General features: G+C 42.5%; 1 protein-coding gene across 7 annotated transcripts in view; it reads left to right on the forward strand.

Annotated features, from left to right (window-relative positions):
• Positions 1–25,882, forward strand: part of ERICH6B (glutamate rich 6B) — a 440,905-nt gene that overhangs the window by 313,334 nt on the left and 101,689 nt on the right. The gene's annotated exons all lie outside the window — the stretch shown is intronic.

Here is a 25,882-nt window from a genome sequence, read left to right on the forward strand (position 1 = left end):
TGTAACATCTAAAATGAAACCCTGTGCCTTCTTTTCCCGAAAGTTCTCTCCTTCGGAATGCAACTATGATGTGGGGAATCGAGAGCTGTTGACCATGAAGTGGGCATTTGAGGAGTGGAGAAATTGGTTGGAGGGAGCTAGACATCAAGTTGTGGTCCTCACTGACCACAAGAATTTGATCTACCTTGAGTCAGCTAAACGCTTGAATCCGAGACAGGCCAGGTGGGCTTTGTTTTTTACACGTTTTGATTTTGTGGTGTCCTTTCTTCCGGGCACTAAGAACATTAAGGCTGATGCCCTCTCTAGGAGTTTTTTGGCTGATTCTCCTATTGTGACCAAGCCTGCTACCATCTTAGGTGAGGGGGTGGTTCTTTCTGCTATCTCACCTGATTTCAGACGTGCTCTGGAGAAGTTTCAGGAGGATAAGCCTGAGCGTTGTCCCAGTGGTAGGTTGTATGTTCCTGACCAGTGGAGGAGGAAAGTGATGTCTGAGGTTCATTGCTCCGCGTTGGCTGGTCATCCAGGTATTTTTGGTACTAGAGATTTGGTGAGTCAGTCTTTTTGGTGGCCTGCCTTGTCTCGTGATGTCAGAAATGTTGTGCAGTCCTGTGGGACTTGCTCCCGATCTAAGCCTTGTTCTCATTCTAGTGGTTTTTTGATGTCTTTGCCGGTGCCCAGGAGGCCATGGACCCATATTTCAATGGATTTTATTTCTGATCTGCCTGTCTCTCAGAGGATGACTGTTAGCTGGGTGATTTGTGATAGATTCTCTAAGATTGTCCATCTTGTACCATTCCCTAAGTTGCCATCTTCCTCAGAGTTGGTGCCCTTGTTTTTGCAACAGGTGGTTCGCTTGCACGGGATTCCTGAGAACATTGTATCGGACAGAGGAGTTCAGTTTGTCTCTAGATTCTGGAGGACCTTTTGTTCCAAGTTGGGAATTCAGTTGTCCTTCTCCTCTGCATTTCACCCTCAGACCAATGGGCAGACGGAGAGAACAAAGCAGACTTTGGAGGCTTATTTGAGATGTTTTATATCTGCTGATCAGGATGATTGGGTCTCATTTTTACCCTTGGCCGAATTTGCTTTAAATAATAGAGCTAGTTCTGTCACTTTGATGTCACCCTTTTTCTGTAACTTTGGGTTTCATCCTCGATTTTCTTCAGGGCAGGTGGAGTCTTCTGCCTGTCCAGGGGTTGACACTGTGGTGGAAAGAATGCAGCAGATTTGGGACCAAGTGGTGGATAAGTTGTCTCTTTCCCAGGAAAAGGCCCAGCGGTTTTCTAACCGGCATATTACCATTGATCCCCGGTTTAAGGTGGATGATATGGTCTGGTTGTCATCAAAGAATATCTCTATGAAAGTGGCTTCTCCAAAGTTTAAACCTAGATTTATTGGACCTTACAAGATTTTGGAGATTATTAATCCGGTCTCTTTTCGGTTGGCTCTTCCTGTCACATTTAAGATTCATAATGTGTTTCATAAGTCCTTGTTGAAGAGGTTTGTTGAACCAGTGGTTCCTATGGCGGAAACTCCTGACCCTGTGTTGGTTGAAGGTAACATGGAATATGAGGTAGAGAAGATACTGGATTCCCGCGTGGCTAGACGGAGACTCCAGTATTTGGTTAAGTGGAAGGGTTATGGTCAGGAGGATAATTCCTGGGTCCCTGCCTCTGATATTCATGCCGAAAGATTGGTGCGTGCTTTTCATCGGGCTCATCCTGATCGGCCTGGTGGTTTGGATGAGGGTTCGGTGACCCCTCCCCAAGGGGGAGGTACTGTTGTGAGCTCATCTGTTCATTCTCCTTTTGTGTCCTAGGATCTCCCTCTTCTGGTGAAGGAAGGTAGTGAGGCTGATTTGGATGAAAGAAACCAAACACCTGATCAGGTGGATTGTGACTGGGTAACAGGAACTTCAGACTGGATATAAGGCAGCCGACGCCCTTCTGAGTGGCTGGTGATTTCTCTGCTGGATTCTTGGAGACCAGTCTGATTCCTGCTTCCCAAAGATAAATTTTTGCTCTGCTATTTAATTTTATTAGTTTTGGTTTTGTTTACCTTGTTTTTTTTAGTTCAGCCATCCCCGGCCGGGGGTGTGCTGGATTCTTATTCCTTGATCAGTGTTCTCTGTTATGATTGAGTCACCGTAGGAGGCAAAAATAGAAATGCTAGCTAAGTCCAGAAAACCAGAGAAGTTGGCAGCTATCGGATTGCAGACCCCTGAACCTATCAACACAACTAGCAGTAACCGTGGGGGGCTCCTACGATGCCCTAGGCCCCTCGATCACAGCGGGAGGACTACATAGCCTAAAGACAGAAAGGGAAATCTAAACTGCCCCAGAGCAGACCCCAAAGCAAAAGGCAGCCCCCCACATATAATGACGGTGAAGCAAGAAGAAAGAACAAAACACAGACAGAAAGATAGACTGAGCAAAGATGGGGCCAACGCTAGCTTAGATAGGAAAGGACAGGAAGGCTGCTGTCTGCAATCCGTGAAAAAACCCTATGAAAATAAGAGCCAACAAACTGACAGTAAAAAAGGCCCTGAAGACACTAGGCTTCAAAAAAGCTATGTCAGTACACAGGAATATTCTGAAGACAGAGCAACAGGCAAAAGGAGATTCAGCTCACCCCAGCAGGGAATGGCAGAATCCAGAAAAGCAAGGAAAACAAAACACTAATGCAAAAAGGCAAAGCAGAAATCTTAGCTTTAGATGAGCAGGAATCAGACTGGTTTCCTAGAAGTCCACAGAGAAATCACCCGCAGGCCAGAAGGGCGTCGGCAGCCTTATATCCAGTCATTAACTCCACTCAGCCAGTCATCATCATCAGCCCCAGGTGTTTGACAATCAGGCTCACTACCTTTCTTCACCAGAAGAGGGAGTTCCTCGGGCCTCAGTAGTGAAGGGGAAAATGAACTCACAACAGTACCTCCCCCTTGAGGAGGGGTCACCGAACCCTCAACCACGCCACCAGGGCGATCAGGGTGAGCCCGATGAAAGGCACGCACCAATCTTTTGGCATGAATATCAGAGGCAGAGACCCAGGAATTATCCTCCTGACCATAACCCTTCCACTTAACCAAATACTGGAGTCTCCGTCTAGCCAGACGGGAATCCAGTACTTTCTCTACCTCATATTCCTTGTTACCTTCAACCAATACAGGGTCTGGAGGTGCAACCCCCGGAACAACAGGTTCAACAAACCTCTTCAACAAAGATTTATGGAACACATTATGGATTTTAAATGTGACAGGAAGAGCCAAACGAAAAGAGACCGGATTAATAATCTCCAAAATCTTGTAAGGTCCAATAAATCTAGGCTTAAACTTAGGAGAAGCCACCTTCATAGCAATATTTTTTGATGATAACCACACCATATCACCAACCTTAAATTGGGGACCAATGGTCCTATGTCGGTTGGAAAACCGCTGGGCCTTTTCCTGGGAGAGAGATAACTTATCCACCACTTGGTCCCAGATCTGGTGCATTCTCTCCACCACAGTGTCAACCCCTGGGCAGGCAGAGGGCTCCACCTGCCCTGAAGAAAATCGAGGATGAAACCCAAAGTTACAAAAAAAAGGAGACATCAAAGTGGCAGAACTAGCTCTATTATTTAAAGCAAATTCGGCCAAGGGCAAAAATGAAACCCAATCATCCTGATCAGCAGAAATAAAACATCTCAAATATGACTCCAAGGTCTGGTTTGTTCTCTCTGTCTGCCCATTGGTCTGAGGGTGAAAAGCAGAGGAGAAGGACAACTGAATTCCCAGCTTGGAACAGAAAGTTCTCCAAAATCTAGACACAAACTGGACTCCTCTGTCAGATACAATGTTCTCAGGAATCCCGTGCAAGCGAACCACCTGTTGTAAAAACAGGGGCACCAATTCAGAGGAAGACGGCAACTTAGGGAGTATTACAAGGTGAACCATCTTAGAGAACCTATCACAAATCACCCAAATAACAGTCATCCTTTGAGAGACAGGCATATCAGAGATGAAATCCATTGAAATATGGGTCCATGGCCTCTTGGGGACAGGCAAAGGCATCAACAACCCACTAGAGCGAGAACACGATTTAGACCGGGAGCACGTCCCACAGGACTGCACAAAATTCCTGACATCACGAGACAAGGAGGGCCACCAAAAAGACCGACTCACCAGATCTCTAGTACCAAAAATACCTGGATGACCAGCCAAAGCAGAGCAATGAAATTCAGACATCACTCTCTTCTTCCACTGGTCAGGAACATACAACTTTCCACTGGGACAACGCTCAGGTTTGTCCTCCTGGAACTCTTCCAGAGCACGTCTCAAATCGGGCGAGATGGCAGAAAGAACTACCCCTTCGCCTAAGATGGTAGCAGGCTTGGTCACCACAGGAGAATCAGCAAAGAAGCTCCTAGAGAGGGCATCAGCCTTGACATTCTTAGTTCCAGGAAGAAAAGAAACCACAAAATCAAAACGTGTAAAAAAACAAGGCCCACCTAGCCTGTCTAGGGTTCAAGCGCTTAGCCGACTCTAGGTAAATCAAATTCTTGTGGTCAGTGAGGACCATGACTTGATGCTTAGCTCCCTCCAACCAATGTCTCCACTCCTCAAATGCCCATTTCATGGCTAACAGTTCCCGATTCCCCACATCATAGTTACGTTCAGATGGAGAGAACTTTCGGGAAAAGAAAGCACAGGGATTCATTTTAGATGTCACAGGATCCTTTTGGGACAAAACAGCTCCTGCACCAATCTCAGAAGCATCCACCTCTACCTGGAACGGAAGTGAGACATCAGGTTGCCGCAAAACCGGGGCGGAGGTGAATCTTCGCTTCAGCTCCTGAAAGGAAGAAACAGCCTCCGGAGACCAATTTAACACATCAGCACCCTTCTTAGTCAAATCAGTCAATGGCTTGGCAATACTAGAAAATTTTGCTATAAATTTCCGATAAAAATTAGCAAAACCCAAAAACTTCTGGAGGGCCTTCAAAGAAGTGGGCTGAACCCAATCGTAAATGGCCTGTACCTTGGCCGGGTCCATTTCAATAGTTGACGGGGACAAAATAAATCCCAAAAAAGAAATCCTCTGTACTCCAAAAAGGCATTTAGATCCTTTGACATACAGGGAATTCTCCCTCAAGATCCGGAACACAGTCCGAATATGTTCCACATGAGAATCCCAATCCTTGGAGAAGATCAAAATATCATCCAGATAGATAATCAAAAATTTATCGACAAAATCTCGGAAAATATCGTTCATGAAGCACTGGAAGACAGAAGGGGCATTAGTGAGCCCAAAAGGCATCACCAGGTACTCAAAATGTCCCTCCGGAGTATTAAACGCCGTCTTCCATTCATCCCCATGCTTAATGCGAATAAGATTATACGCCCCCTGAGGTCAAGCTTGGTAAACCAGCAAGCACCTTTAACTCTGGAGAATAGATCAGAAATCAGGGGTAACGGATACTGATATTTAACAGTAATTTTGTTGAGAGCACGATAATCAATACAAGGTCTTAATGATCCATCCTTCTTGGCTACAAAAAAAAAAAACGGCACCTAAGGGTGACGAGGATGGTCTAATATGACCCTTCTCCAACGCCTCCTTAATATAGGATCGCATAGCCTCGTGCTCGGGTACAGATAAATTGAAGAGCCGACCCTTGGGAAATTTACACCTTGGGCTCAGTTCAATAGCACAGTCATAACTCCTATGAGGAGGCAGAGACGCAGACTCATTCTCACTAAATACATCATAAAAGTCCGCCAAATAATCAGGAACATCATGCGACTGAGGAGAGGTGGAAAACACCGGAGCCTCACTAAAGGCACACCGACAACCCCAACTCACCACAGACACAGATTTCCAATCCAAAACTGGATTATGAATTTGTAACCAGGGAAACCCCAGAACAATAGTATCATGCAGATTATGTAACACCAAAAACCTGCAGTTTTCTTGATGGTCTGGGGCGACCCGCATTACCACCTGGGTCCAAAACTGAGGTTTATTTTTAGCCAAAGGAGTAGCATCAATCCCCCTCAAAGGGATAGGCGTCTGCAGGGGTGTCATCAGAAATCCACAACGTTTAGCAAAATCCAAGTCCATTAGGTTTAGAGCTGCTCCCGAATCCACAAAAGCCTTGGCGGAAAATGTGGACAGGGAGCAGATCAGAGTAATAGCCAGAAGAAACTTAGGTTGAACACCACCAACAGAAAACATGTGTGCAAAGCGTTTCTCGCGTTTTGGGCAGACAGAAATAATATGCGAGGCATCTCCACAGAAAAAACACAACTTATTACGCCTTCTGAACTCCTGACGCTGCTCTCTGGAAAAAACTCTATCACATTGCATAGGTTCAGACATTTGTTCAACAGGTGGCAACACCTCTCGTGCAGCTCTGCGTTCGCGTGAACGCCGATCAACCTGAATGGCTAAAGACATAGAATCGTCAAGACCAGAGGGAACAGGAAATCCCACCATAGTATCTTTTATGGCTTCTGACAACCCCTTCCGAAAGAGAGCAGCCAAGGCATTATCATTCCAGGTAGTAAGTACTGCCCACTTTCGGAATTTTTGACAGTACAATTCTGCAGAATCACGACCCTGGTTCAATGCCAGCAGGGTCTTTTCAGCCTGATCAATGGCATTAGGTTCGTCATACAACAACCCCAAGGCCTGAAAAAATGCGTTCACATTAGTCAGAATAAGATCATCTGGTTTCAAAGAAAACGCCCAATCCTGGGGATCGCCACGCAGCAAAGAGATAACAATTTTAACCTGCTGCGCGGAGCTCCCTGATGAGCTAGGCTTCAAGGCAAAAAATAATTTACAATTATTTTTGAAATTCAAAAATTTTGACCGATCCCCAAAAAATACATCAGGTGTAGGAATCTTTGGTTCAGCAGCATGTGAATGAGCAAGGTATGCGGAAATTCCCCGCACTTCCGCAGCGAGCTGCTCCACACGATCAGACAATTGCTTTATCTTCATTGAGAGAGAAAAAAATTCCCCCTACGGCCTCAGATATAGAGGAAAAAATATACTTTTTTTTTTTTTTTTTTATACAATTCTTTCCTGCTATTGAGTACCCTGGAATCTGCGGTATGGCGGGTGATTCTGTTATGATTGAGTCACCGTAGGAGGCAAAAATAGAAATGCTAGCTAAGTGCAGAAAACCAGAGAAGTTGGCAGCTATCGGATTGCAGACCCCTGAACCTATGAACACAACTAGTAGTAGCCGTGGGGGGCTCCTACGATGCCCTAGGCCTCTCGATCACAGCCGGAGGACTACATAGCCTAAATACAGAAAGGGAAATCTAAACTTCCCCAGAGCAGACCCCAAAGCAAAAGGCAGCCCCCCACATATAATGACGGTGAAGCAAGAAGAAAGAACAAAACACAGACAGAAAGATAGACTGAGCAAAGAAGGGGCCAACGCTAGCTTAGATAGGAAAGGACAGGAAGGCTGCTGTCTGCAATCCGTGAAAAAACCCTATGAAAATAAGAGCCAACAAACTAACAGTAAAAAAGGCCCTGAAGACACTAGGCTTCAAAAAAGCTATGTCAGTACACAGGAATATTCTGAAGACAGAGCAACAGGCAAAAGGAGATTCAGCTCACCCCAGCAGGGAATGGCAGAATCCAGAAAAGCAAGGAAAACAAAACACTAATGCAAAAAGGCAAAGCAGAAATCTTAGCTTTAGATGAGCAGGAATCAGACTGGTTTCCTAGAAGTCCACAGAGAAATCACCCGCAGGCCAGAAGGGCGTCGGCAGCCTTATATCCAGTCATTAACTCCACTCAGCCAGTCATCATCATCAGCCCCAGGTGTTTGACAATCAGGCTCACTACCTTTCTTCACCAGAAGAGGGAGTTCCTCAGGCCTCAGTAGTGAAGGGGAAAATGAACTCACAACAGTTCTCTTTTGCTCTGCTTTCAGAATATTCTGAGTGCTGATATAGGGTTTGAAGTCTAGTGACTTCAGGGTCCTTTTTGCTTATCAGTTGTGTTGGTAATATTTTTAGCAGGGTTTTCTCGGATTGCAAACAGCTTTTCTGTCCTGTCCTTTTTAGTTGGCTTGGGCCCCATCGTTTGCTCAACCTATCTTTCTATCTGTGTTAGTGTTTTCATCTTTTTTCACCGTCATTATATGTTGGGGGCTGCCTATTGCTTTGGGGTCTGCTCTGGGGCAGTCAGTTTTTCTCTTTTCTCTCTTTAGGCTTATTTAGATCTCCGGCCGTGACGAGGTGTCTAGGATCACCGTAGGAACACTCCACGGCTCCTGCTAGTTGTGTGATAGGATTAGGGGTCTGCAATCTGCTAGTTTCCAACCCCTCTGATTTTCTGGGCTGAGCTTGTGTTTTGTTTTTTCCTCCTCGGTGACTCAATCATAACAAAAGCTGCATTCTGGTGGTGAACTCTGTTGCTGGGAGCAAGAGCAACAGAGCAAAGCTAAGTGGTGTAATCCCTGTTTGTACCTTTCCTTTTTTGAGTTTTAGTGCAGTGGTGTGATTAGTTTCTGCACCATCCATTTCACTAGAAAAGGCTAGGTGCAGGGCAATCTAGGGTTTTTAGGTATCGGCGCCAGGTGCGGAACCTGCATAGGGACTGTTAGGAGTGCAGAGACACTGACTCAGGGGAGTGCAGGAGGTCTCCACATCCCCATTCCCTATCGCAGGGCCCTCCATTGTATCGGTTTCCCTGGTGCTTACCTTAATTGTGTAAATTCACCCTGCTGGAGGCAGTGTATCCAGATATATGTGTAATACTGAAAGTTGCCTGCTGGAGGCGGTGTATCCGGCTGCACATTACTTTATTTAAATTCGCCCTACTGGAGGCGGTGTATCCAGGGTCACGTGTGTCAGAGAAATTCGCCCTGCTGGAGACAGATTCGCGTTAAGAGATGTCTGCTCTGGAAAACCTTTATCCAAATTCATTTATTAGCAGGACTGTTCAGACAAATTATTATATGGAATACAGAGGACACATAATTGGTATTGCCATGTTAGTGATGACCAGAAGAACACTTTTTAACAAATTATTTTTATGAGGATCGCTATAAAAAAAATGAGAAACAATAGTAGAAATGAATTTTTTGTTCATCCCGCTTTACAAATAATTTAATAAAAAAGTTTAGTCATGTGTACCCCAAAATGCTTAAAGTGACAAGGTCAGCTCATTCCACATGAAACAAGGCCTCATACAGTTCCATCAGTGGAAAAATAGCATATATACTCGTGTATAAGCCGATCCGAGCATGAGCTGACCCCCCTAATTTTGCCACAAAAAACTGGGAAAACTTACACGCAAGTCAATAAGCCTAGGGTGGAAAATGCAGCAGCTACTGGTAAATTTCAAAAATAAAAATAGATATCAATAAAAGTAAAATTAATTAAGACATCAGTAGGTTAAATGTTTTTGAATATCCATATTGAATCAGGAGCCCCATATAATGCTCCATACAGTTCATGATGGCCCTATAAGATGCTCCATACAAAATACACCCCATATGATGCTGCTCAAAGGTTAATAACGGTCCCATAGGATGCTCCGTAGAAAATGCCCCATATGCTGCTCCATAGAGGTTATGGCCCAATAAGATGCTCCATAGATTATGCCCCATGTGCTGCCCCATAAAATGCTCCATAGATTATGCCCCATATGCTTCCCCATATACTGCTCCATAGATTATGCCCCATATGCTGCTCCATAGATTATGCCCCATATGCTACCCCATAGATTATGCCCCATATGCTGCCCCATAGATTATGCCCCATAAGATGCTCCATAAAGGTTATGGTCCCATATGCTGCTGCGAATAAAAAAAATGACATACTCACCTCTCATCGCTGGGGGCCAGGTGCCGGTGTCCTGAGCAGGCGGGGACACCGGCACACTATGGGGGCCAGGTATCTGTGTCGCTGCTGGCTCTGGCCCTGACACCTGAGATATTCATCTGTCCCTGTTCCACCACCGTGCGCCGCTTTGTCTTCCGGGTCCTCTGGCAGTGACTGTTCAGGCAGAGAGCGCACACTAACCACGTCATCACGCCCTCTGACCTGAAAGTCACAGCTAGAGGATGCGGAGGACAGAGCGGCGCGTGGCGGTGGAACGGAGACAGGTGAATATCGCATATACTTACCCCTCCTGGCACGGTCTCTGCAGCCCCTACTTCTCCCACAGTGTCCGGCAGCTCTTCCTTCCTTCAGCGATCATGTGGTACCACTCATTAAATGAGCCGTACCACGTGGCCGCTGAACACAGGCGCTGGAGACCTTGGGAGAAGCAGGGGCTGCAGAGACCGTGTAAGGGGGTGAAGCACCGAAGGAGCCGAGGGGGAGTTGCCTTCCTAGCTCCGTGCCTGGAACCATCGAGCAGGACATTAGGTTCCACGGGGGATGTTTTAGGGAACTGTACTAGAACCAGGAGCAGGAAGAGGGCAGGACTGGGAGCGGGAGAACTGCGCGCACTTTCAGCAGAGCTGCGCAGGGATGGGAGCAGAGAGGACGCTGACACAGGAGAGGAGACGGGTGCAGCGACTGAACACTGAGGGACCGCAGACACAGGCGGTGAGCACTGAGCACGAGACTGAGTACGAGAAGCCTGTCACTGCACCACTTGGAGGGCTGGTCATTCCCCTCCTGGTAGAGACTTTGTCACACCAACAGACCGCGTGCTTTGACAAGATGCTCCCCTGCAGTGAGAACCTGCCTTACCCTGAGACGCTTCCAGTGTGACCAAGGGACGTACCGTAACGTGACACTGACCTGCCAAGAGAGACTGTCCCAGGCAGAGCCCCTGACCCTGGTGAGAGAGCGCTGCTGCCACAGCAGAGGGAAGGACCTTGAGTACAGGGGGATACCGCCATCCACATTCCCCTTGGGCTCCCACGTTAACCCCCCATACGCTAGATGGACTATACCTAGGACCCAAGAGACAGAGGACATCAAGCACCACTTGTGCCTCGGTGCCTACGTGAGAGAAGAGTGATCTCTGCAATCAATACCTCCAGGAACTGATAAGTTTCTTCCCCATAAGAGAATAACTTTCTGTTGTTTTGCACCTCTGTTAATTCTTCAGTTTCTGATATAACCTTTTACAGCATTTTCTCTGTTATATTGTATGTTTACCAGTATTACTCCCTGTAAATAAACCTCCCCTTTTACTGCTGGTCTGCCTGCTCCGTGGTGACATATATTCCTCCTGCACGTTATTACAACCGCACCAGGAGGGGTAAGTATGATCTGACACCCCCGCTCCCCCTCCCCCGCCGACCCCCTGGTGTATATGACTCGAGAGGGGGCACTTTCAGCCTTAAAAAATGGGCTGAGAAATCTCGGCTTATACTCGAGTATATACGGTAATAAATTTATAGCTATTTATATGCTAGAGAGAAATGTGACTAGAACGGTCCATCAGTGGTCTTCATATGAGTAACACAGAACACAGCGCTATGCACAATGTTATTGCCAATTGCAGCGTTATTCAGGGGAGGTCACTCACACACAGGTAATTGGACCTTCCCATAATGCATTTGGATAAAACAGGCCTAAGAGCAAAGACCGAATTCACACGACTGTACCCCAGCCATATTTTACAGTCCATTGTGGCTGCAATACCCAGGCCTCCCATAGCTCTCCTGACCTGAAATGACCTTGTAACACAGTGCTAATTCTGGTCAAGAAGCCAGCGCTTGGGGACAGAATTTGCCACCATTACACAGACTATAAAATACAGTTGATATACAGTCTTGTGAATCTTGCCTAATTCGGATGACTTACAGCTTCATTTTTTTTTTTTTTTTTGCAACTTACAGCTTCAATTCCTCACTCGACTTTGGGTTCCTTGGCTTAAACTTACAGTACAATAATTATACATGATACGGTAAGTTTGTACCATGACATATAATCTGGCCAGCAATTCTGGATGTAATACAGCCCTGAAAATATGTTCACATTATGGTTGTTGAATTAGCCTTAAATGTAGAGGAAATTTCATTTCTTTATATTTGCACTGCTTTTTATTTTATTTTTGGTACTTTCACATCTATTTGTTAGGTGAAATTTTCTCTCTTAAAAAAAGACCCCAGACTAGAATTAAGGTCTAGGGAGGGGAGCCTGCAACTGCATGTATTGCAATGCGGCCGCACACTCCGATCCGAGTGCCGGCGTCAGTGCCGGGTATTAACATGCGAGACTTGGCCGTGTTTCTCGCATGTGTGATCCCGGCATGTGTGCTGCTTCACTGCTTTATGCCAAAAGGGTGCTGTTGAGAACAATACAACACTAAAAATTCAGGGGCTGGAACAGAAGAGGCAAATGTGCACTCCTGACTTCTTAAGGGGCAAAATCACATCCACTCTCAGCGAGTTGTAGACTATAGTCACAAAACTTAGTAGCACATTGGGTCATGTATACAGGGGTGTTCACATTGGATGCCTTTAGACAGTGCTGGCCAGCCCGCCTGATCGAATAGTATGTATGTGACTAATAGGCTGTGAACCAGACACTATACATTACCTGCATGTGAACAGTGCCCTATATAGGCCTTTATTGTGCAAACATATGCTAAGCAGTCACTCCCTCCATGAATTAGTAGGTTGTGAGTGGCTGTCTATTTAGTATTTTGCACCTGTGCTTTTCTATGTGGGTTGGCTGCATCCTGTAGTGCATTTGTTCGGAGACCTGGGCAGGTAAGCAGTGCTGCCCCTTTTTCAGATGACTATAGTCACAGCTAACAAGTAGGGCCAAAACCTGCTCCCTTCATTGCTGGGCAGCAGAAGAAGGAGGCCCCCTTGGTAGATAAAGCATCCATTTGATAATTATTGAAGCCCCTTAAAACCAGCCCATTCTTTTTCACAACCTACTGGACGAGCTTCATACTCTGTGTTGTATAACCTATTCTTTTAAAAGATTGGAAGAGCTTTATCAGAACTGATACAAACAGAAGTGTTGCCATTGCAACCAATCATGTTACTGCTTTCATTCAAAGCAGGACATCTTAAAATCAGGGCTGTGGAGTCGGAGTTGGAGTCGTGGAGTCGGAGTCGGAGTTAGTTTTGGTTGGAGTCGGAGTCGGTAGAAATGTACCGACTCCAGCTTTAAAAAAAATGTATTAATATTTCATAATTGAACTTTCATATGAATTTTATAAATGTTACTCAAATATATATGTTCTATCAAACTATGAACAACAGTGATAAGCAGTTCTGCTGGAGATAGAGACATTTCTTACTTCTTGTGTGTCACTGTTCTCCACTGCCCTTATCTAATCTTATACTTGGTTAACCTCATGCTGCCCCAACCCCCCTACTTACAATGTATGAAACTGAAAGTGAAAATGTGTTGCAAATTCTTAGTAGTAAAGCTCCTCCTCTAGACTAGATCATACTAGGTGTGCGTCTTCCAAGCATCTCACAGCTGCCTGCTACTCAGAAGAGGAAGACTGTAAGAAGTATTATCCTTTCAACAAACTTTGCATCAGTTAACTGTGAGTACATGAGGAATAATAACAGTATTACTGACCACTATATCAGTTGTACGACCTGGCAATAATTTTGTACAATTGTTTTTAGGAAAAACAATTGTCATTTGGATTGTGAATGCAGAATTAAAAACCTGAGAATGTCAAAGAAGCATCACATTAAATCAGCTGTATTTGAACATTTCACCATCACTCAAGATAGAAAACATTATGTCTGTCAGTGTATGACAAATGATCCAGACGAAAAACAAATGCTGTGAAGCCAAGATGAGTGCATATTCAGGCAAAGATAAAAATGCTCCTACCAGAGCTTCTAATCTAAAGAGACATTTACAGCGCTTTCATCCAGAAGTACTGAAAGCAGTGGATGAGAAAGACTGCATCCAAACCAATGAACCAGTGCCCAGCTCTTCCAGCCAAACAAAGGAGCAGAGAACTTTGCAGCCATCAGTTGCAAGATATTTTGTCAGTGACAAAGTTACTGTGACAATGACAGTAGATACATTTAAAAAACAGATCATAGAGCTTGTTGTAAAGGATAGTGTGCCTATTTCATTATTTTCACGACCAGCTTTTATGTGTCTGAATGGGGAAATGGCCCGCAAGCTTGGTGTTTCTGTGGAGAGAGAGAGTATTAGAAAATTAGTAATCGAAGAAGCTTTTAAACAAAAGGAAGAACTTAAAAAAACTCTCAAGGGACGCTTTCTGTTTCTTAAAATGGATGCCTGCACACGTCACAGAGTGAACTATTTTGCCATCAATGTCCGATTTGTTTGTGACAAAAATGAAATAGTTACCAAGACATTGGCAGTAAAAGACACCAAAGCTCATCACACCAGTGAGTTTCTCCAGGTCTTGGTGGAAAAGGTTCTGCAAGACTATGAACTTAAAAAAGAGCAAGTTCGTTCTGTCGTAACTGACAATGCTTCAAATATGATAAGTACTATTAAGCTAATGAATGAGAGTAATGATGGTGACCAGCAGCTAGAAGAACATTCTGGGTCCACAGACACAGAAATGTTTGAAATAGAGGAACACAGTATTGTAACTGAGGAGCAAACTGAAGTTGCATCAGATGAACAGCAACATGATAGTTTAGATGATCTTGTTGAAACTGTGTCAATATGTTCTTTCATTCATCACATGCGCTGTGTTGTGCATACGCTACAGCTGGCTATAAGAGACAGTCTGCAAGAAGGACATGCTGCTGCACTGATTGGCAAGGTGAGAAAATTGGCTACTGTTGCCAGAACCCCTAAAGTTGACTCAATTTTGAAGAGACGTGCTGGAAAAGGGGCAATTATTGATCAAGCCACACGATGGGGCAGTACTTACTTAATGATTCAGCGCTTGGTTGAACTGAACACCTTTCTTGTAGACATGGCTAACCCTCAACTGACGCTAAATGAAAGTCAGTGCACTCAGGTGACTGAGCTGGAAAAATTGCTAGAGCACCCATTTACAGTGACTAAAAAATTACAAGCAGAAGACTTAACTCCAGGTATTTTCTTAAAGGAGTGGAAGAACCTGATGTTTCGCCTGTCCCAAAGAGGAGGGTTAATTGCAAGTGGCATTGCTACATCAATGAAACGGAGAGAGGAGCTACTATTACAAAATAACATTCTTTTGGCAGCTGTTTATGTAGACCCAATGCATCGGATTCTTCTAGATGATCAACAGCTAAGTAAAGGAAAAGAAGCTCTGTTTGAAATAGCAGTAAGGATGAAAGGGTTGCAGAACAGTCAGGAGGAACAAGAAGAATTTGGTCGTCCTGCCACATCTTCACCCTCATCATCAACTGATGAAAAATTTAATTTCGAAAAATATTTGGATCACAAGGACCGTGCAAAGCGTTCCCGCATAGAAGAGTCATCCCCATCAAGGAACACAGCCAGTACATTTCAGCAGAATTTTTCATGTGCACTAAAAGAAATTGAGAAATTTGACCGTTCATCAAAAATAACAGTGCAACAAGCGATTCCTCTGTATCCTGACATTGTCAGAGATGTTTCCCGAGTGGTTACTGCTTTGCCACCAACACAAGTTAGTGTAGAGAGGTTGTTCTCTGCTCTCAAAATAATTAGATCAGATTTGAGGGCATCCATGAAGGAGGATCTGACAGAGGCAATACTTTTTCTGAGGGCAAATTTATAGATTTCTTCTTATTAACTGCATAAAAGTGTTTATTGCATATTTACTTACAGTTTAGAAAAGTTTATAAAAGTTATTTGCTATATTCTAATTGTATTCTAATAAATGTAGTTTTTGCTCTAAGTGGTCTGATTACTTATATGATGGTGAGAAACTGAATAAGCACGATGTTTAATATTTTACAACAGTAAATTTGTTGTTATGAATTGGCCATTTATGAAGGAGTCGGAGCTGGAGTCGGAGCCTGATAAAATCCAGGAGTCGGAGTCGCAACTGTGGCTTACCGACTCCACAGCCCTGCTAAAAATGAGACCTTGTAGCTTTTGGATACATACACAAAGTTTGAAAAATGTCCCCCATTATTATTGGAAACTTGATTATTTTATGAAACTGTTTGAATGACTTGCACAATTTTAGTATTCTGCATTTACCTTTTCACTCCATAAACCATATCTTAATTGTGTGCAATTAATTTCTGAATTGCTTTGAAATTTTGTAGTGTAAAGTCATATAAAAGTGCAACATTATTATTAATAAAACAATTAATGCTACTGCTACTTTTTATAGCTTTGACCTTTCTGGTAATGTATGATCTTCTTCTAGTAACAATGTATCTTAAACTTAGATTTACTTTGAATGAAAAAATAGATTACATATTTAACAAAGTTATGGTGTTAATATTAATAGCTGGAGCACTTAGATCTCACAGCACTTTCAGATATAATTAATACATTCATTTAATTTTAATCGCATAATTGTAAAGAGATATCCCAGCAGAAGATTAAAAGTGTAGTTGACCTTGCAAAAATGTGATCATTTAACCTCCATGGATTTTGGTAATAAAACCTCTTAAAACACAGACAAGACATATTTCCCTGTGGTCGCTTATCTAAGTTAACAATATCTTAATATGACCTTCATGTAACAGTTCAAGGATTCACACACCTGTATCATTTTAGCTGTCTAGTTGCCCTGTCCATCATTATTAGTTTTACAATTTAGCAGATATTGCAAAAAATAAAATCAGCATATTATTTTCTTTCCTTGACACATTAACTAAAATTATTGGTTTCACTTACCAATGTCATAATAAATAAGTAGAGATGAGCAAATTGATTGGCAAGACTAAGGTCAAGCTGCAAATTAGTAGGGAGCCCTTCGAACCGGCTCCTACATGCCGGCATTCCTTTCACCCCTTCTGATTAGTAGGCACTCTACAACATTATGAAGTAGTATAGAAATATGCGGCACTCATCAATTCAAATAATGTTCATAAGTCCTTTATTCCACACCACGGGACATGGACAAAAAATCCTACGTGCAGGTTACAGAGGCATGCGGGAAGAGACAGAGTGGACTACGGTCGCTTCAGGTAACGACGCTACACCTGGGCCCGTTTAAGCGCTGTTACACAAAATGACCATAGTCCACACTTTCTCTCACCGCATGCCTCTGTAACCTGCACGTCTTGTTTTTTTTGTCCATGCCCCGTGGTGTGGAATAAAGCACTTATGAACATTTTTTCATTGGCGAGTGCCGCATATTTCTATAATACTTCATACATGTTTAATTCTGTGCTGAGCACTATACACCATTCAAGAAACATCTATATCTCAATGTAAAGGATCTATCAGATCCATGTGGGAAGTTTATTGGTTGCTGATGCCATTTACCTTTCTTCTCAGAAGACTGCTACCGGTTTGGCTATATTAGCCGTTACAAGCAGGATAATATAAGGCATCCAGGCATGTGAGGAGTCTACTTGCTAACCAACTAAAACCCTTTCCATGATACTGGCTGGATGGCACACTTACTGTCCAGCATAAAATGAATCACTACCTCTACTTCTGTCAAGGCCGCCAACAGGAACAGAGCGATGACATTTGATAGTAATGACTCGCACAAGGGCTATTAAGTTTTTTAAAATAGCCCCACTCTAGTGACAGGCCCCCACACCTTCAGAGTTGGGTTTATAAGGAAAATGACAGTGAATCTTTTTGATTACTTTATTGCTGGAACTCAAGACCTTTCCTCTAACCATACAGTAAATGTGCCAATCTTTCAAATACTGCAGATCTCCCATCCTCCCCCATAAAAAACACAAGAAATATCATAAAGTGCACGGGTGGCTAGAGAAAGGCTAAACACAGTTCTATGTGCAACAAAAGCATCTAATTCATGTAAAATGCCAAAAAGGCAAGCCAAATACAGTACTGTAGCTTGCTAAGGTACCATGTAGGAACAGACAACATTCAAGAGTGCAATACAGGTACAATAACATTGTCTGTAATAAAATCAAAGCACATGCAGATCAACATGGCAACAACAGGGTTTGCCCTGTGTATAAAAATTAAATATATAGAGTATATAATAATATATTGTATTTTGAATTTTTAATTCTTTTCTCTACCTTAAAAAGGAGCTGTCCCAACTTTATAAGATTACGATAACTTGATAATTGTTAAGAGTCTGAATACTAATACCCCCATCGTTCCTGAGTATGGGGCTCTGAAATGTCCAATGCACCACTATTTTTTCATTCCAAATCTGGCAACTTTCTTTAATTCATATTTGATTTTGGTATCTATAATTCCCTGTAGTCGTAGATATTGTGCCAGCACTGTATGCCTTTGTTAATCTGCCAAATAGAAAATATTGGTTATACAATATTTTTACTTTTTTTTTACCAATTCTGACTATTTTCAGAAACTTTCACAATTTGTCAGGCTACATCTATTCATCTGAAATGACTGTAAAAAAGTACGAAAATACGCAACGTAAAACCAAAGAATTCGCCTAGAACATACTGTATGTTGATATAAGTGCAATGTGTAGGTGCATAGTCACACTACAGCCATTAACAAACATAACCTAGGATGAAAACAAAATGAGCAAATACCTGCCAATAAGTAAATATTAATACCATAGGATACACTTAGTTTACACTGTTTTGACCAAAAAAGTGTAAAACCCATTTCACCGGCACAAGATGTACCCAATCGGGATAGTCCAATCTCTAATGTTAATCCTATCTATGTGCCAGGATTCCTCAATAGACGGGGTGCAGAGCAGGACCCAGACCTGACTATGCAAAAGGAGAAGTCATGTTCAAAGTACAATGCAAAAGGGGGAGCCATTTTCAAAGTGCAAAAAACTAAAGCAAAACCAAACGAATGAGCTAGAACATATATGTTTGATATACAGCAATGCGTAGGTGAACATTCACACTGTGGACATTAACAAACATAACCTAGGATGAAAGCAAAATGAACATATACCCTGTAGTAAGTAAATAAGTAAATAGGAGTAGAATGTATAAATAACATAAGGAACTTATTTGACACTGTTTTGATCAAAAAAGTGTAATGTGTATAATTTTTATTCTAACGTTTAGGGCAGGGAATATTTGTACATATATTTCCTGTGTGTTTCACAAGTGATGCTGCAAACAAAGGTATTAAAATATATATATTTATGCACCTACAGGAACTTTATAATATAGCAGGATAATATTCCTCCTAAAATAGTGTGCAGCGTTTTCAACAAGTTTTATTCCTGTCCAGCTATCTGCCCAGCACAACAATAGTAAATGCCCATATGGTTGTAAACCTTATGGCTTCATAGGAACTCAGCGTGTGACACCGCTCTCATAACGTTCTACACCTTCCTTACAATTAATTGACAGTGTTGGCACTGACTATAACAATGACTTCCAGATAATATATCCCTCCAGAGAGTAAAATGACGGCTGTTTTATCTGTATGAATGAGCTGAGTAATGATTTGGACGGCTGGTCTGACACTGTAATAAAAAGATGTCAAGCTCAGTTCTATGTCACTGAGCAAGGATGGGTCTTATCTAAGGCTACAACTCACCAGACCCAGAATTACTAAGCCCTGGTGTACTCAACTGAATAAACCTTTAGGCTGTGCATTATAAATCTCCGCCATGTGTTTAGTATCTTTATTTTCATGTAATCATTTCCAGGCTATATCACTGGTGGACATAGATTACATCCTACATGACATTTACAATTACAGCCAAATATATGGCAGTCAATGTCCTATTTTCCTCATTTGGGTATGCAGCAGTCAGAGAACCCCATGCTTTGTATTATCATGTAAATAGCATGCGTTACAATGAATAAATTACACTATTCATCAGCATTAGGTGGAGGGGAGTTTATTTACCATCAAGTGTTAATTTTGTGCTGTAAAAAAATAAGCTGCAAATTTTGTCACATGCCATAATCGCGTTATAATTTACAACATTTTTCACTACTTACCACTTTTAAAAAGTTTTGAGAAAAGTGACCCGGCTAATTGAAAAGGGAACGAGAAAAAAATGTTTGCTTCCAACAAATTTTTGAATGATGGAAAAATCACACAACTTGTGGCGTAAATTTATTGTAACTTATTGCGGACATACATTTTACTTTTTGCCTTTGGAAAAACGAAGTTCAATGGTCAATAATAATATCGAGAGGTATGCAATTCACTCCTATGAGCTTACGTTTAAGGCCATGTTCACACGTTCAGTATTTGGTCAGTATTTGTATTCTAAAACCAGGAGTGGGTGATAAATACAGAAGTGGTGACGTGTTTCTATTACATTTTTCTTCTGATTGTTCCCCTCCTGGTTTTGGCTTACACATACTGATGTAAAATACTGACCAAATACTGAGTGTGTGATCGTGGTCTAAGAGGAAACCAGTTATGTCCCCTAACTGTAGCCAACCACCATTGTCACATTGCACTGTATATGGCTAACACTATGTTCAAATAATGGATTTTATGATGCAAGCATTGGTATATTTTAAAAATGAACTTTATTCTGCAGCTCAGTATATGATAATGAGTCGGGACTAGTCCAGCAGTGCATCACTTCCCTCAGTCTAGTCCTGCCTTAGATCTTCTAATCACACTCCCCTGGAGGTGCTTGACACCTACCATGCAATCCTCATCATGGTACTCTGGAAAGCTTGTTCACAATGATCCTGCAGTACTACCATGATGGGAACTATATGCATATGATTCATGCCCAGTGAGGTGTGAGTTAAGGTACTGTCACACTTAGCGATGTACCAGCGATCCCGACCAGCGATATGACGCGGTCAGGATCGCTGGTACATCGCTAAGTGGTCGCTAGTGAGCTGCCTCACAGGCAGATCTCACTAGCGACATTGCTGGGGACGGGGGTCGCTACTTACCTGTCACACTAGGCGATCCTGCGTCCTCCCGCCCGGCTCCACGCGTCGCTCGCCTTCACAGCAGGAAGCGCCGCAAGAAGTGACCGACGAGAAACAGTCGTGAATGATCTCGCGCGATCAGCGATAACCAGCGGGGGAGCCGGTCGTAGGTAAGTATCAGACACAGCGATATCGCTAGCAATATTGCTATAACGTCACTAGTTATAGCGATATTGCTAGCGATATCTCTTAGTGTGACATGCCCTTTAGACGATTATAGCTGGTACTAGTCTGGGGGAAGCAACACCCAACCAGTCTAGTCCTGACTCATTTGCATAAGCTAAAAAGCAGAATCGAATTTTGTTCTCAAAACATATAAGCATATATACTGCTATAGTGGCAGTTTATTAAAGTTCTGGGATCTGCCAGGGTCTCAATAATGAAAACATATCAGGCAATTCATGTTGCTCAAACCACGGGCAGCATGTAGCATAGCCTGACTGCACAATGCATCCAGATATATTATAGCGAAATAAAGAAAGCTAGAGGGCACCACACACAGGGATACACACAGAGTCTGTAAAACAACAATTGTGAATTAAAGCGAAAAGCTACAGACTTAAACCAGGATCACCTCAATAAGCAAATACAAGTTTATTGGATACATAACAGACATAACCAGAATTAAAAACATTTAAAAGTCAAAAGACATGACAATAACCATACCCTGTTTAGCCCACAATAGAGCTAAATAACTCCCCCCAAGAGTCAATATTGCACAAAGGCCGTACATAGTAGCCAATATCTTATAAGACAGTATGACCTTAAATATAACAAATGTACACACACAAAATAGGCACATTAAGGCAATTAAACCTAAGAACTATCACGGCACTTGTTCACCTATCCCCCATATACTGGTATAAATCATTATAATATGACAATGGTGAATAGTCCCAATAACTCTGATCACCATAAGTGGAACTAGGTACTCAATCAGGAGGAAATAAAGACACTACCCAAAGAATATACCAATACAGTGTTACCAATAGCATAAATGCAAAGAGCCACTTAGGTAGAAAAGGTACCCATCCCACTAAAAAGAAAGCTAAGTGCAATCACATGGGGGTATCAATTGCTGTGGGAGCTTGTGGAGATGCCCGACGCATGTTCGCCACAACTAGGTGGCCCTGACGAACACCCCTTCATCCCAGCCTGCGGCCTGGGACCCCGTTTCACCGCAGCCACCACCGCCTGTAAGCAATAAGACGCATGGATTATAAGAGGCACCACCAATTTATTAAAGTTTTTTTTCTCCTCAAAATTTGGGGTGCGTCTTATAATCCGGTGCATCTTATAATCCGCAAAATATGGATACTGTTCATGAAGTGTTTTTATAATTTCATGACCAATGCCAGTACTGTAAAATGCAGTTATCAGAAAATCTGCTCTGCTTTTGATAAATGGGAACATACCTCTCACAGCGGTTATAAGATTTTCAAGCATGCATCTGGATTTGTGATAAACGAGAAATTGTAAAATTCAAACATCCCCCCTTTGCTAAAAAGAAAAAAAAAGTACCAAGTCACTGTAGCATGTGAACCTAGATTTGCTGAAATTTGTCAGGTTAACACTTGCCCAATGTGTAAGTTTAATAAATTGGAAAACTGCAGTTAAAAACCTCTTCCATGGTGATAGGTGACATGTGGCTTTTAATACATAATCTTGAAAGCATTTGTAGGATAAGCAATTTTCAGATCATTTACTTAATAGTGCCAATACAGCTGTAGAGCTAGATCCCCCACCACCAACAGATAAGAAGGTGCCTGCTGACCCTACAAAGGGCCATGTCTTCACAGCTGCTGTGTGCATTAAGGTGTCACTTTGTGATAATTCCCCTTGTGAAGATGGTGCACATTATCTATTTTTTTCTATCCGCCTCTATTTTGGCCTTCCAACTTCGGTCCCTTCACACATTATTAGATTCATTCATTTTTCCATTTGAACAAAAGATCTGCGAAATTGGATAAAACATAGCAATCTTGTTTTATGATTGAAACTGACACAAGGTCACATCTCTGAGATTTAAGAGCTGGATCAACTGTTCCCACAATTTCATCATTTCCACTGATCATCATCTACTTATTGTTGTCACATTCCCTTCATTGCTAAACAACATGTGTTCTTGAAGCTGAGCTCAAACATAGAAACCATTCATTGCAATTTATTGCAGCATTAGATGGAACAGATTTAATATCTAGTTAACAGTACAAAGTAATCTTCTCCAGTGGCATGTTACTTCTATATTCTTCTAGTTAAAGTGTTTTTCTTCTATTAACTTTTCTATCAATTTGTCATAGGTTAGTTAAAAATAATAAAATCAACTGTCACGGTCACCTGTACCGCTGCGCTGGGATTGTATTACAAGCTGCAGGGTTGGTCACATCAATAACGCTGCAGCCAATAACTGGACTTAGCGGCCTATGGCATTTACATCCAAGCCCAGTGATTGGCTGCAGTGCTGTTATCGTGACATCACCACTGCAGTCTGTCCACATTTACTGAGGCAGCAACAGACATGAAGGGGGGAATTGGCAATGAAAGTCCAGTTGAGGACCTCATTACTATTACCAAAGAAACACCATGTACCATTTGGTGCTTAGGGGCTTTAATGTTACAACACCACATCAACTAATGCTCATGCACAGATCATAGTAAAATTGCAGTTTTCTCCCATAATTTCAAAAATTAAGGGCAACTTAGATTGATCACAAAAATTCCAACCATGTTAAATATCTTGTGATTTTTCAACAATTTTATCTTGATGGTTGTATTACCAGAATTTAAAATGGAGATCTACCTTATGAAATATACTTCTATGAAATGTTACTTCAACTGTTTATCTAGAAAACACTATCTGTGGCCCCAAATATATATATTTTAAAGCAGAATATTTTTTTATTATTATAGATTTATTTCACAATGCTGTTTTACTTTGTTGAAGTGACTGAGTAAAAATAAAAAATAAAAATTAAACATTTTCATCAGAATGTGTCACGCTGTGACCGTAGGAATAGCCAGGGCAGAGGCTCACTGCCATGTCATGGCGAACCTCTTAATTGATCACTGCTCTATTAAATTGAACGTGTCAGCAGTTTTGGCAGATATAAGATACGGCCACTGCCTTTCAGGGCTTATCGACAGCATTGTATAATGCTGTAGATAAGCACCCGGTCCAACCTGAAAGAGAAGAAAAATAAGTTTTATTATATTCACCCGGGGGGCGGTCCGGTGCAGTCCGGTCCAATGGGTGTCGCAGGTCCCGGTCTGGCGCCTCCTATCTTCTTACGGTGCCACCCTCCTGTGCTTCATCGCTCCCAGGTATCACGCTCCTGCGAAGGCATACTTATCTGCCCTGTTGAGGGCAGACCAAATTACTGTAATGCGACGGTGCTGGGAAAGGTCAGAGATGCCCAGCGCCTGTGTACTGCAGTACTTTACTCTGCGCTCAACAAGGCAGATAAGTATGCCTGCGCAGGAGCGCGATGCCGGGGAGTAATGAATCAACAGGAGGGCAGCATCGCAAGAAGATTGCAGGCGCCAGACCCGGACTTGCGACACCCATCAGACTGGACTGCCCCCCGGGTGAGCATAATAAAACTTATTTTTCTTATCTTTCAGGTCAGATCGGGGGCTTATCTACAGCATTATAGAATGCTGTAGATAAGGCCTGAAAGTCAGTGGCAGTATCTTATATCGGCCAAAACTGCTGACAGGTTCGCTTTAAGTGTAGTATTGCACAATGCCATGCAGTGCAGTGCCCATCAGAGCAGGGACCCACTAAGAAGTTCACCATACCATGCAATGGGCTTATTCAGTTTGATCAAAATGCTAAGAATTTTATGCGGTTTTTAAAAATATGCTTAGCCACAGTAGATCAATGTATTGCTGTGATGCCATGTCTTTGGGTAGCATGATCCAGGACCCTGAAGGATGTGCCAGGCTGCACAGGTGCTGTTGGACACCTAGGTCCCTACCCCTGTTTGCAGTGTTACTCATGTTGTCAGATCACAGTGCTACCATAAAGTTTTGCAAGAAATATTTGACTTTTAGCAGTAAGTGGTCAATAGGGCAGGCATCAATAGTGCTGTAACTGTGTAATATAAATGTTGAGGGACATTTACTAATATGACTGTGAGTAGACCTTTGTGAAACATGCACCAAAATTTGACATATTTTGGGCAATAACGCCACATCAAGCTTTAGACATATCAATAAGGGGTGGGCTTTAAATTAAAAATTAAAAAAGGATGTGGATTAACATGTGGCTATGGGCCAAATGGAACCAGATGCAAATAATTGGAGTAAAGTAAACCAACCAAGAGGTGATAGGTTATACAAAAGTAAGTCAAATCTATAATCCATTTATTAATTTGGGCCATTATCAGACTGCCTAGTCTAAGTTTGAACTGCCTCAGTATTCCATAGGATTACTTAATCAACCCCATATTGTCAAAACACATCTTTGCAAAGTGTAACATTGATATACTCTGGTTGAAATCCCCTTTTAACTGTATATTTGTAGAACTGGACTTATTATTTGGAACAAATCACATTTTGTGCTTGTGACTTTCCTTTTGACTGCTCTTAAACTTATTGACTTATGATATATTACAGCCTGATATACAGACATATTACAAAACCTAACTTTTCACAGATTATGATTAGTGATGAGCGAGTAGCTTCGTTGCTCGGGTTTCCCCGAGCATGCTCGGGTGTCCTCCAAGTATTTTGGCGTGCTCGGAGATTTAGCTTCTGTCGACGCAGCTGCATGATTTGCGACTGCTAGACAGCCTGAATACATGTGGAGATTCCCTAACAAACAGGTCTTCCTCACATGTATTCAGTCTGTCCAGCAGCCACAAATCATGCAGCTGCGTCGACAAACACTAAGGCTATGCGCACACGTATGCAGAAATTTCTGCATAAAAACCGGACTCCCTTCCCAGAAAACATGCGTTTTTTTCCGCGCGTTTTCTGCGTATTTTTTATGCGTTTTTTTTCCGTG

This window comes from Dendrobates tinctorius, unplaced genomic scaffold (assembly GCF_039654945.1).
Source record: "Dendrobates tinctorius isolate UK_male_01 unplaced genomic scaffold, ASM3965494v1 ptg000064l, whole genome shotgun sequence".
In the NCBI taxonomy this organism is placed as follows: domain Eukaryota; kingdom Metazoa; phylum Chordata; class Amphibia; order Anura; family Dendrobatidae; genus Dendrobates; species Dendrobates tinctorius.